The following is a 12,489-nucleotide window of genomic DNA, read 5'->3' on the forward strand; positions in this document are numbered from 1 at the left end:
CTTTCCCAATAGGGAAACATCCGGGATTATAGGCACCAGAGAGGTTACCCGGTGGAGGGGAGCGATTAAAGGGAGAGGCGAGACTTGGGGCGGGATAGGCTGCGGGGCGAGGCCGGGCGGGACGAGGCGGGGCGAGGTGGGGACGCTGGGAGGGGCGGCCCGACCGTGGGTGGGCGGGGGCCGCGCGCGGACTAGGTTTCCGAATTCGCTCAAAGAATAGGAGTCTTGGATAGTTTCTCAGGACCAGTATGCACTGTTTGATTCGACCATAGGTTTTAGAGAAGAAAGTCTGTGTCAGGCCCTGTGCTAGTCACGTGACGTTGAGGAGCTCGCCAGAGAGATGTGGCGTCCAAAAGGGGCAGGGAGGTTGATGTCTATGCTATGGAACGGATGGGCCGCTGGGAGAGGCGCTGAGAGAAGGAGCGGTGCTCAGTTGGTCATCAGCCCAATGCCACCTGGACTGCTAGAGGCATTGTGGGTCCCCGGAGGTAAGAGAGAAAACGAATGGAAGCACCCTCAGAGGGGAGTGCCCTGGAGGGAATCTTGGGATGAGAGAACAAGCCTATGGGAAAAGTTGGGAGGTGTAAGGGCTGCCCTGGGAAACCAGAAAAACTGTTCTCTAAAAGAGGGTTTTCCTTTGGTTTATGTTTCCTTGGAGTGCACAAAAGTGTGGTAGCTCACTCACCTGGACATTGCCGGGGAATTAAATATCAGATGGAGGGCTGGTCCTTCTAGCCCCAACAGTGTATGATGGCCCCCTGCATCAGAAATCCCCACTTCATTTACTGTCCTGTGATTTTGCTTAATGAATATTAACCTGTTTAATCTCCCCTGAAAGGTTGTGTTTCCTGATATAAGGTCTGGTGGACCATCTAGGTATAGTATCTATATTCGATGAGAGTTATCAGGGAGGTCTCTAAGCAGGTGACAACTGAGCTGTGATTTGATAGTTGATAAGAAACTAGAAATGCAAAGAGCTGGGATGAGATGACCTAGTCAGAGGGGCAAGCATAGCTCCAAAGCAGAAAAGAGTGGTGAATTTGAGGAACAGGTGATGGGGAAAATGAGACATTTTGGGGGGCTAGCAATCTGAATCTAGCCACTGCCCCTTTAATTGTCTGGTCCTGCAAGACCTGTTTATAAACCTTCCCCAGATGAAGTTATCAGTGCTGGCGCCAGGCCAGGCCTTTAGTTGAGGTCTCAAAGCCCTAGTGCATAGGGCTCTTTAAGAACTTGCAAAGGGGACCGGAAAAAACCCTAATTTGGGAGACAAAGAACTGGAAAAAGTATAAATAAAGAAAGCTTCCTCCATGTTTTTGCCCAGAATTTGAAAAGATGTTTTTCTCTGGGACCTCGAGTAATGATAATAAAGTGGAACTTCAATCTCTCTAAGCGTTGCTTGGTTTTCTCTGGTCTTCTGCAACACAGGAAGGAGTTCAGTGTGGCTAGAGCAGGATGATGAAGAAAAAGAATGAAGGAGAAGAGAACAAAGAGGTCATCAGGAGAAGGTCACATTACCCTTGTAGTTCATGGAGTGAACTTTGGCCTTTATGCTTAATGCACTGAACACAGACAATAGATGGTGAAGGCCTGGGGTGGGGGGCATGGAAGGTTAGAAGAGGTCAGTGGGGTAAAGGGGGACATATATAATACTTTCAACACTAAAGATTTTAAAAAGAATATAAAAGAAAGAGACCTAGATTTTTGACCTGAGAAACAGTGATGCTACACCTTCCCTTTAGAATATGTTCAGAAACTGGTCCTATAGCACCAACTTCTCATATCTTGATCCAAGTCTCCTAGATCCATCATCTCTCAGGTGGACTATTGCAAGAGCTCCCTAACTAGTCTTCCAGCTTTCATCTTTACTGCCACTCTTTCAATTTCTTCACAGCAGGTAGGCTATTCCTATTAAAATGTAAATCCACTCATTCAAGCCTCTTCAAAATCCTCCATCTTCTGCCCTGGCCGGTGTAGCTAGTTGGTTGAGTGTTGTCTGTGCACCAAGAGGTCACCAGTTCGATTTTGAGTCAGGGCACATGCTCAGGTTGTGGGCTTGATCCCCCGTAGGGGACATGCAGGAGGCAGCCAATCAATGTTTCTCTCCCCATCTCTCTCTAAAATCAATAAAAACATTTTAAAAAGAAAAAAAAATTCTCCTTCCTTGGAATAAAAATGCATGGTCTAGTCCCGTTCCCTCACTGACCTCATCCCCTCCTCCTCTCACTGCCCTTTTTAAAATTTTAGTCTGTATCCCCTGCACTGTTTACCCTTTCCATGCTTTGTTTTTCTCCTTAGCCCTCTAATGTATGATGTATTTTACTTATTTTTTTCTCTTATTGTATGTCCCTCAGCAGTAGAATATAAGCTCTATGAGGGCAGGGATTTTTGTCTGTTTTGTTCAGTGCTATTATAAATATTGTTGCTTAATAAATATTGTTTTTTAAATTTTATTTATTTGAGAGTGAGGAAGGGGGAGAGAGAAATATCGATTTGTTGATCTACTTATTTATGCATTCATTAATTGCTTTTTTTGTTGTTGTTTTGTTTGTAATCCTCACCTGAGGATATTTTTTCCATTGAATTTTTAGAGAGAGAGTGAAAGTGAGGGGGCAGAGAGAGAGAGAGAGAGAGAAATATCTATATGAGAGAGATATATCCATTGATTGTCTCCTGAATACTCCTGGACCCTGGCCAGGGATCAACCTGCAACCCAGGTACATGCCCTTGACCAGGAATTGAACCTGTGACCCTTGGGTCCTAGGGCTGACACTCTAACCACTGAGCAAAATCACTCAGGGACATTGGTTGCTTCTTGTATTTGCCCTGACTGAAGATCAAATCCGCAACCTTGACGTATTGGGACAATCCTCTAATCAATTGAGCTACTCTGCCACGGCTTTAAATATTTGTTGAGTAAGTATCTCTATATATAAAAGCCTAAGCGACCAGCCGACCGTCCTACCATCCGGCCGGTAGCTATGACGTGCACTGACCACCAAGGGGCAGATGCTCAACGAAGGAGCTGCCAAGATGCGGTGACTTGGCAGCTGCAGTTCTCAGGTGATGCATCCGGAACCAGAAAGGAGGGAGCCTGATTCCGGGGTGTGTCACCCGAGAACTGCCCTCTTGCAATCCGGGATCCCTCGGGCGATGTCAGAGAGCCAGTTTCAGCCTGATCCCCACAGGCCAGACCGAGGGGACCACACCAGTGCACAACACTGGGCCTCTAGTGTTAAATAAACCTACTGAAAAGAAGTCTGTGGGCCCTAACCGGTTTGGCTCAGTGAATAGAGTGTCAGCCTGCGGACTCAAGGGTCCCAGGTTCGGTTCTGGTCAAGGGCATGTACCTTGGTTGCAGGCACATACCCAGTAGGGAGTGTGCAGGAGGTAGCTGATGTTTCTCTCTCATCGATGTTTCTAACTATCCCTCTCCCTTCCTCTCTGTAAAAAAAAATCAATAAAATATATTAAAAAAAAAGATTTATTAAAAAAAAAAAGCCTGTGGGAGGAGCATATTTATATGGGGGCAGAAACCAAGAATTCTGTTTAGATATGTTAATTTTGAGATGCCTGTGAGGTATCTCGGTGGAGGTTTTGAGTAGAGAGATGTACCCTAGCCTTGTCAGGGAAGAAGCCTGAACTGGAGATACATTTTAGGGAATCATTATGAAGCTCTGGATGCCATTGTCTAGGGAGAAAGTGTAGATAGAGAATAAGAAAGGTCCAAGACTAATGCCTGGGGCACTCTAATGTTTAAGGTAAGGTAGAGGAAGAACCAGCAAAGGAACAAAGAGAAGAGTGTGGATTTTTTAAAATGCTAGCAATGGCACCAGTCATCCAGCCTCCACTTAACCATCACTGGTTCCAGAGTAAGCAGTCTTTCATAGTCTAGCACTATTTGCCTGAGATAAGATGTGGCTTACGCCGAAACCGGTTTGGCTCAGTGGATAGAGCGTCAGCCTGCGGACTCAAGGGTCCCAGGTTTGATTCCGGTCAAGGGCATGTACCTTGGTTGCGGGCACATCCCCAGTGGGGGGTGTGCAGGAGGCAGCTGATCGATGTTTCTCTCTCATCAATGTTTCTAACTCTCTATCCCTCTCTCTTCCTCTCTGTAAAAAATCAATAAAATATATTAAAAAAAAAAAAAAAGATGTGGCTTACAATGGAGGTCCCATTCACGGTTTTTTCAGGATTTTTGTGCATCTGTTCAGGGCCCCAGGCTCCTTCTCCTGGAGAATTAGAACATGGTGGTTAAGAAGACATGCTCTGCCCCAGCCAGTGTCGCTCAGTGGTTAAGCATTAACCCAGGAACCAAGAGGTCACCAGTTCGATTCCCAGTCAGGGCAAATGCCCGAGTTGCTGGCTCAATCCCCAGTATGGGGCATATGGGACGCAGCCAATCAATGATTCTCTCTCATCATTGATGTTTCTATCTCTCCCTCTCTTTTCCTCTCTGAAATCAATAAAAATATTATTAAAAAAAAGGAAGACAGGTTCTGGAGTCAAACTGGCTGATTTTCAACCTCAGCAATATCACCTACCAGCTTGTGACCTTGAGTAAGTTACCATTCTTTGCCTCAGTTTCATCATCTGTGGGGAAATAATAGTACTCATTTGATAGCTGGTTCTGAGGAATAAATCACTACTTAGACTAGTGGGTAGTATAAAGCAAGTTTTCAAACACTATTAGCTGTTGGTACCGATCTTAGTGCGTGGGTCTCAACATCTGCCAGGTGGTCAGAGTTAAGGACCTGGACTTAGAGTCTAGGTTTCCCCCCACTCCTGTCTACTAGAGCAGTACCAATTCCCCTCCTACCTTCTACACTTTTTTTTTCTCTAAGGAAGGAGAAACCATCTGCAAAGGGAGAGTCTCATACACACATTGAAACTCTCTGAAATATCAATCACTAGGTTAGAGAATCACAGACAGACTTTATGAATATCCAACTTCATTAACATGATAAAATGTATACATCTCACCATGGCTGGGTGGCTCAGTTGGTTGGAGCATCATCCTGTATACCAAAAGGTTGCAGATTCGATTCCAGGTCAGGGCATATGCCTAGGTTGCAGGTTTGATCCCTGATTGGGACATGTATGGGAGGCAACTGATTGATGTTTCTCTCGCATTGATGTTTCTCCCTCTCTCAAATCAATAAAATAAAAAAATAAATAAATAAACATGTCTCGGTTCAAAAGTCAGAATGACAATGAGGAAACCTAAAATATTCCCATTAAAGTTAGGTATTCCACAAGGATGGCCCCTGTGACTTTTTTTTCCACATTGCTTTGGAAGTACTAGCCTACTTAATTACAAAGAAGAAGGAATGAGATATGAAAACTGGAAAAGAGGTAAAATTATTATTTATGATATGAGAGCCTACCTGAAAAACCAAAGAACATCAACTGAAAAAATAATACAAATAAGACTCTAGCAAAGTGGGCACACATTAATATACAAAAAGCCAATGAACAACAGCCAATTAGAAACTATAGGGGAATCCTATATAATAAAGAGGTAATATGCAGATGAACCCTCATGCCCTCACAAGATGGCTACCTATGACCAGGCTGACAGGAGGGTTAGTGAGGAATGACCAAACGACTGAACAGCAGGCTGCATGGGGCAACCAGGCCGGCGGGCGCGGCCATGAGGGGTGACCAGGCCTGCAGGGGGGCAGTTAGGGGCAACCAGGCCAGTGGAGGGGGCGGTTGGGGGTGAACAGGCCAGCAGGGGGGGGCAGTTGGGGGCAACCAGGCCAGCACACAGAGGCAGTGAGGGGCGATCAGGCCGGCAGGGGGGCAGTTAGGGACGACCAGGCAGGCAGGCAGGTGAGCAATTAGGAGCCAGCGGTCCAGGATTGTGAGAAGGATGTTCGACTGCTGATTTAGGCACAATAAACCAGCAGTTGGACATCCCCCAAGGGGTCCCTGATTGGAGAGGGTGCAGGTTGGGCTGAGGGGACCATCCCCCGTGCACAAATTTCGTGCACCAGGCCTCTAGTAAATTTATAATTTACAATAGTAACAACAAAGTAAACTAAGAATAATCTTAATAAGTATGCTAGATCTAGGTGCCCCAAACTAAAATGCTATATATCATAGGACACAAAAGGAAGCTCCAATGAATGGAAAGGAATACTCTATTTGGGGGTAGAAAGACTTGATATCATAAAAATGTCAGCTCTCCATAAATCTATAAATGTAATACAATCATAAAAATACACTACATAACCTGAATATAAAGTTCATATGGAAATTTTTACATCAGGAATAGCCATGAACATTTTGAAAAAGGTTAACGAGGATGGGGCGGGCTAGAAGAGGTCAATGGGGGAAAAAGAAGGATGTATGTAATACTTTTAACAGTAAAGATTTTAAATAATAAGATCAAATAAAATTGATTTATCTATAAAAAAGATTAATGAGGAGAATAGCTCTACCAGATATTAAACCATTAAAAGCTACAATAATAGTATAATTGAGGGGACACTGGAGCATGCATAGGCACCTTGGTCAAGAGAACAAAAGAATCCAGAAATAGACCCAAGACATTTAAAATGTTAGTATATGATAAAGATGGCATTGTCTACCAGTAGGGAAAAGATGAATTATACAGTAAGTGATATTGAGACAATTGTGTAGCCACCTGGAAAAAAAAAATGTGGTATCTCTACTTTAGCCCTTATACTAATGTAAATTCATATAAATCAATTGTGTTTAAATAAATTTAAGAGTAAAAACAAATTTATAATGTTGTAGTGGGGATAGTATTTTTCAGGATAGCGTAAAATTTCCCAAAGCCTAAAGAAAGATGTCCTGTCAACATAAAAATCTGTAATTTCTGCAGAGCAAAAAACACCATAAGCAAAAACAAATGGCAAACTGGGGGAAATATTTGCAATTCATATCATAGACAAAGGGACTAATTTGCTTCATATATACAAAATCCCTTCAAATTAATATGAAAAAGAACAAAAATCCAATAAGAAAATGGGATGGTTAACATAAAAGGAAAGACAAATGACTCTTAAATATTCAAACTCACAAGAAAGTTAAAACTACATTTAGATACCATTTTTCACCTATAGATTGGCAAAAATTCCAAATGTTTAACAATAGACTCCTACATGGTTGTCTAAGAGGGGGACATAGACCCTCTTAGATATTACTGATAGAACTATCAATTAATGCCTGTCAAAATTACAAATGTATGTAATTTCTGATCCAATATACTTGTACACATGCATAATAAACTATACACAAAGTCATCAACTTTAGAAGCAAAAGTTTACAAACAATTCAAATATCTATTACTAGAAGACTAGTTAAATAAATTGCAGTCTCTCCATACAATGGAATACACAGCCAGGCCAAAGAGCTGTCACAAAAATCTTTATAGGCCATGATTAAACTCATGAAGAAATCATTAAAGAGTTTTTAAGCAGGGTGTGTTATGAGATCAGGATTTTAGAAAGATCTCGTTGACCCGTATGGAGGATAGATTGAAAGAGTAAAACTAGAGGCAGGGTGATCAGTCAGGGTAATCAACAAGGAGACACATACTATGTAATAAAGATGGAATATGCAAATTGACCATAACTCATGACAAAGATGGTGGCACCCACAGCCAATAAGGAGGGAATATGCAAATTGATGCAACAAGGCGAGAGGCGGAAGGCGGCTCCAGGCCAGAGCAAAGGCAGAAAGGCAGCTCTGGGCCAGAGCGAAGGCGGTGCCAGCAGCCAGGGGAAGGAAGGCCTATTCTTGCACGAATCTTTGTGCATCGGGCCTCTAGTAAAATATAAACTGGGTAGGGCTTGGTGATAGATTAGATGTAGGGATGCAAGAAATGAGGCACTGATGATTGATTCCCTGGTTTCCAGCTTTGGCAATAGAAGTAGAGTGATGGTTAGTGCATTGAGATAGGAAGCACAAGTGAAGAGGCCAGTTTTGGGTGAGAAGGAAAGATGAGTCTTATTTGGATGAATTGAGTTGGAGGTGCCAGTGGGCAACAGGTTGAGATGTCAGTTGGGTGTTTGGATATACAAGTCGATGACTTGAGGGAGAGATTGGAATTAGGGAATCACCATATAGCTGATGTTCAAGCAGTAAGGGCGATAAGTCACCTTAGGATAGTCTATGGCAGGAATAGAGAATCCAGGCACTAGAGCAACCCCTAGAGTACACAGGCAGAAGATAATGGGCTCCTACTGGAGCCAGAGCAGTACATGGGGGACATAGGAGGGAAGCCAACTATCACAGAAGTCAAGGGAAGAATGTGGTAGCATTTTAGTGGTCTGTGTCTCTCACTTGATTATAAAAATCTTGAGGACATAAGCTGGGTTTCATTTTTCTTTGTTGTCTGCTCCATCCCTACCTTCAATCAACACAAAGTTTTGCACATAATAGATGTCTGTGAATAAATAAGGGCATGAATCCCATCATAGCTGGCTCTTTACACTACTTTAGTACACACCTTCATTATTGTTCCTCTAATTGGTCCTAGCATCTCCACACTGCCAAAGCTGCCTCTAAAGCACAGATCTGGTACTACCACTCCTTTCCTTAAAAATCATCAGTGGCTTTCCACTGCCTGCAGAGGAAAATCCTCAGCTTGGCCTTCAAGCTCATCCAAACCTGATCCCAGCCCAGTTTAGCTCCCACAACACCTGTCTTTTACCCATTGAACTACAGCCACACTGACCACTTTCTGGTCTACAAACATGGTCTGTGCTTGAAGTGCTCTATGCCCTTTCATTCCCCCAGACCCGTCTTTCCCTGACACCTGTGGTAGTTCTTCAACATTCTGTTGAAATCCCACTTAGCCCTGAAGGTTTTACCAGACCCACACTGCCACGAACATCTCCTTCCCCTGTTCTTCATTTTACTTTGCACCTCTATGACATCACTGGCCCTGCACTGTTTGTTACATATGCCAGCTTCTCACTATTTACTACCTATCTCCACACTGGAGTGTGAAAAGGGATTGTATCTCAATGTCACCTTTATACATCCAGTACTTAGTAAAGTGCTAAATGAGTGATAGATAAGTCCTGGGAGTACTAATGTCTAGTTCTCCCACTCCAATGCTTTGCATATGGTTCTGTATCCTGTGTTGGCAATATAGTAAGCTCCTTGGAAGTTTGTTTTATACCCTCATTGCCTAGTACAGAGCATAGCAGCACAGTAGGTGCTCAATAAATGTGTAAGTACTTAATAATTACTCACTTAATTTGCTCACAGGAGCCTCTAGAGAGGCCAATAGCTTTGGCAAACAGCATTTTGTATGTGCTTCCTGCTAGCTCTGACAGGCTGCCTCTGTAGGCCAATGACAAGCTATGTCGTGTAAACATGGATCTACTGAGGGACTGTGAAGTGTGGCTAACGGAATGAGTTAGGGCTGTCATGGTGGGTAAGTGTTTAACTCAAAGAGATGTGGCTCTCCGGGCAGAAACACAGCCCAGGAGAAGCCTCAAAGGCAAGAGCAAATCAAATCAGCTAAGGAGGGATGGGATCACTTATTCCTTAGGGGAACGTCTGACTTGGTTTCTACTTTGTGCACAGCCCTCTGTGCTGGGGCAGCTACAGCTGGACAAATAATTGGAAAATAACTAGGCATCTGCTCTTAAAGAGTTTGAAGTCTGGTGGGGCTGAGGACAGGCCCATCAGTAATCCCAGAACAAAGGCAAGATTGGCCAGTGCTAGAAATGCATGAACAAAGGATGAAGAGAGCAGCCAGGAGAACTGGAGTCTTAGGGGGGATTAGGAGAGGCTTCATGGTAGGGGAAGGTAGCATTTGAGCTCTCATGAATGGGAGGGAATTGTAATAGCTTCCAACTGTCTTCTGCTTCCTTCTTCCAGCTTTCAGTCTGTTTTCATCACTGTAGCCAGAGTGATGCTCTTGAAGTGTAGGTCAGAGTATGTCACATCTCTGCTCAAAATTCTGCAATGGTTCCCATTTCATTCAGAGTAAAAATGGCTCTTGTTCATTCGGGGTGGAGGGAGGAAGTCTTTACAGGGTCATTAAGGCCTTATATGATCTGTCCCCAGTCACTTCTGCATCATTCCTTCTCTTCTTCTTCTCCCTCACCTCACAGCAGCCACATTGAGACTTCGCTATTCCTTGAATATGCAGGCATGCCCCCACCTTAGGCCATTCTCTGCCTAGACTGCTCTTCCCCACGGTTTGCTTCCTCGCCTCCTTCAAGTGTTCATTCAGATGTCACTTCACAAAGCCTGACATGACCTATTTTAATTGTAACCCCTACATTCTGGTACCTTACCCCTCTTTTGGAATTTCTGTTCCTCCATGACATCTTTTACCATCTGACATACTGTGTATTGTACTGTGTGTGTGTGTGTGTGTGTGTGTGTGTTTGTTTATTGTCTGTTTCTCCCCAATAAAATATGAGTTCCATAAAAACACTTAAAAAAACACTAATATTTTCATCAAATCTGTATCCCTAACATCTAGAACAGTGGCTAGTGTTAGGTGCCCAATAGATATTTGTTGAATGAATGAATGAATGAATGAATGAATGAGGACATTATACATGCTTGAGAAACTCTACAGGAAGGGCCTCCTGGTACAGTTCCTAAAAAACAGTTGCCTGAAGAATCATTTGCAAGGACATCTCTCTGACCTGCAGAGCTGAGGACCCTGCTGAGGGTGGGTGGTCAAGTGAGGAGGAAGTGGCCCTAAGCTGAGGGAGGGAAGACGGCAGCCACAAAGAACTGTCTGCAGGCCCTAGCCAGTTTGGCTCAGTCGGCCTGCAGACTGAAGGGTCCCAGGTTCGATTCCAGTCAAGGGCACATGCCCAGGTTGTGAGCTTGATCCCCAGTGGGGGGCGTGCAGGAGGCAGCCAATCAATGATTCTCTCATCATTGATGTTCCTCTCTCTCTCTTCTTCTCCTTCCCTCTCTGAAATCAACAAAAATAAAAAATAAAAAAAGAAGAAAAATAAAGAAAAAGAAAAAAAGAAACTGTCTGCAGGATCCAGATGTCCAAAGGATGGCTCAGGAATCCCTTGTTTCTTTCCCCTACAGTTGTCATACTTGCTCTCCATGCTCAGTCAAGCACCTTCTCAGATGAACCCCACCCAGCGTCAGTTGTGTCCATCTTTCAGCAATTCCCATACTTTTAATTCAGCCCCCTCCTCTTCCAGGCCATCTCAAGCCCTGAAACAAACACTTTGCTGCCCCCTTGTGGCTCCCGCAGTAAAGGAACTCCCCCAGAAAGTCTGAGGCGACAGAGACCTACATAAGGACTCTTAGAATAGGGATGTGGGAGAGGAAATCTGAATCAACTTGACAGCATGGCGTCTCTGAATTATTGACAGCTGCCTTCCCTCACAAGCATTGCCACCAATAGCAATTACCATCTCTCAACCGAACCCTGTTAAGTATGCCAGCTGGACTCAGGCTTTGGTGGTTCCGGGCTGGTCACCTGTGGGGAAAAAATTGGGGGCAACAGATCACAGGGCATTTAGGCCAGTTGACTAGTATATCCAGCCTCCATCTACTCATAGCCAGTAAATAGTCTTTGAGGATGATGCAGTCACCAACCAGCTCAGGGCTAGGTATGTATAAAGTGATGAGGAGTTAGGTATGACACAAGAAGAGGGCTGGGCACTGTGGAGAACTGGAGAGTTATGCCCTGTAAGAAACTGCTCAGCTGAGCTACTGCTCAGTTCTAGCCAGTCGTTTTTGCAGGTAACAGAAAAGCTATTATCAGTCCCAAACAGGAGAGTGTCCTGGAATGCTCCTGGGTTATATTGCGCACTCACAAGGCAGGGATACAGATGGGCCTCAGTAACCATCTGGCTGGCACAGTTTTCAATTAAGAGACTGCTTTGTTAGTTGTTTCTATGTAATTTTTTTTCTTTCTGGCTACTTTCAAGGCATTTTTTAATCTTTGTTTTTAGTGCGTTGACTATGATATGCTTAGGTGTGTTTTGTGTGTGTGTGTTTATCCTGTTTGGTGTTCTCTGAGCTTCATGGATCGGTGGTTTGTTGTCTTTCATTAATTTGGGAAATTCTCAGTGATTATCTCTAGATATTTCTTCTGCCCCATTTTCTCTCCCTTCTCCTTCTGGGACTTCAATTACACACCTGTTAGATCATTTATCATTGTCAGATACATTTTGCTTAGTTTTGGATTTGCTTGATTGTTTGCTTAATCTTTGTGTTATAGTTTAATTTCTATTGATCTAGCTTAAAGTCATGAATTTTTTTTCTCCTGCTTTTGTCCAGTTTGCTGATAAAACTGTTCAAGGAATTCATCTCTATATTAAGGTTTTCACTTCTAGCTTTCTATTTTTCCATTTCATTTTTACAATTTCCTACTCCCTGTTCACACATCTTGTCCACATTTTCCACTATTCTAGATCCTTTAATATATTAAATATAGCCATTTCAAAGTCCCCAATTGATAGTTACATCTAAGTCATGCTCATATTCTCTTTTTGAGATGACTCCTCCATT

Source organism: Cnephaeus nilssonii (genome assembly GCF_951640355.1).
Source record: "Cnephaeus nilssonii genome assembly, chromosome: 6".
Lineage (NCBI taxonomy): Eukaryota > Metazoa > Chordata > Mammalia > Chiroptera > Vespertilionidae > Cnephaeus > Cnephaeus nilssonii.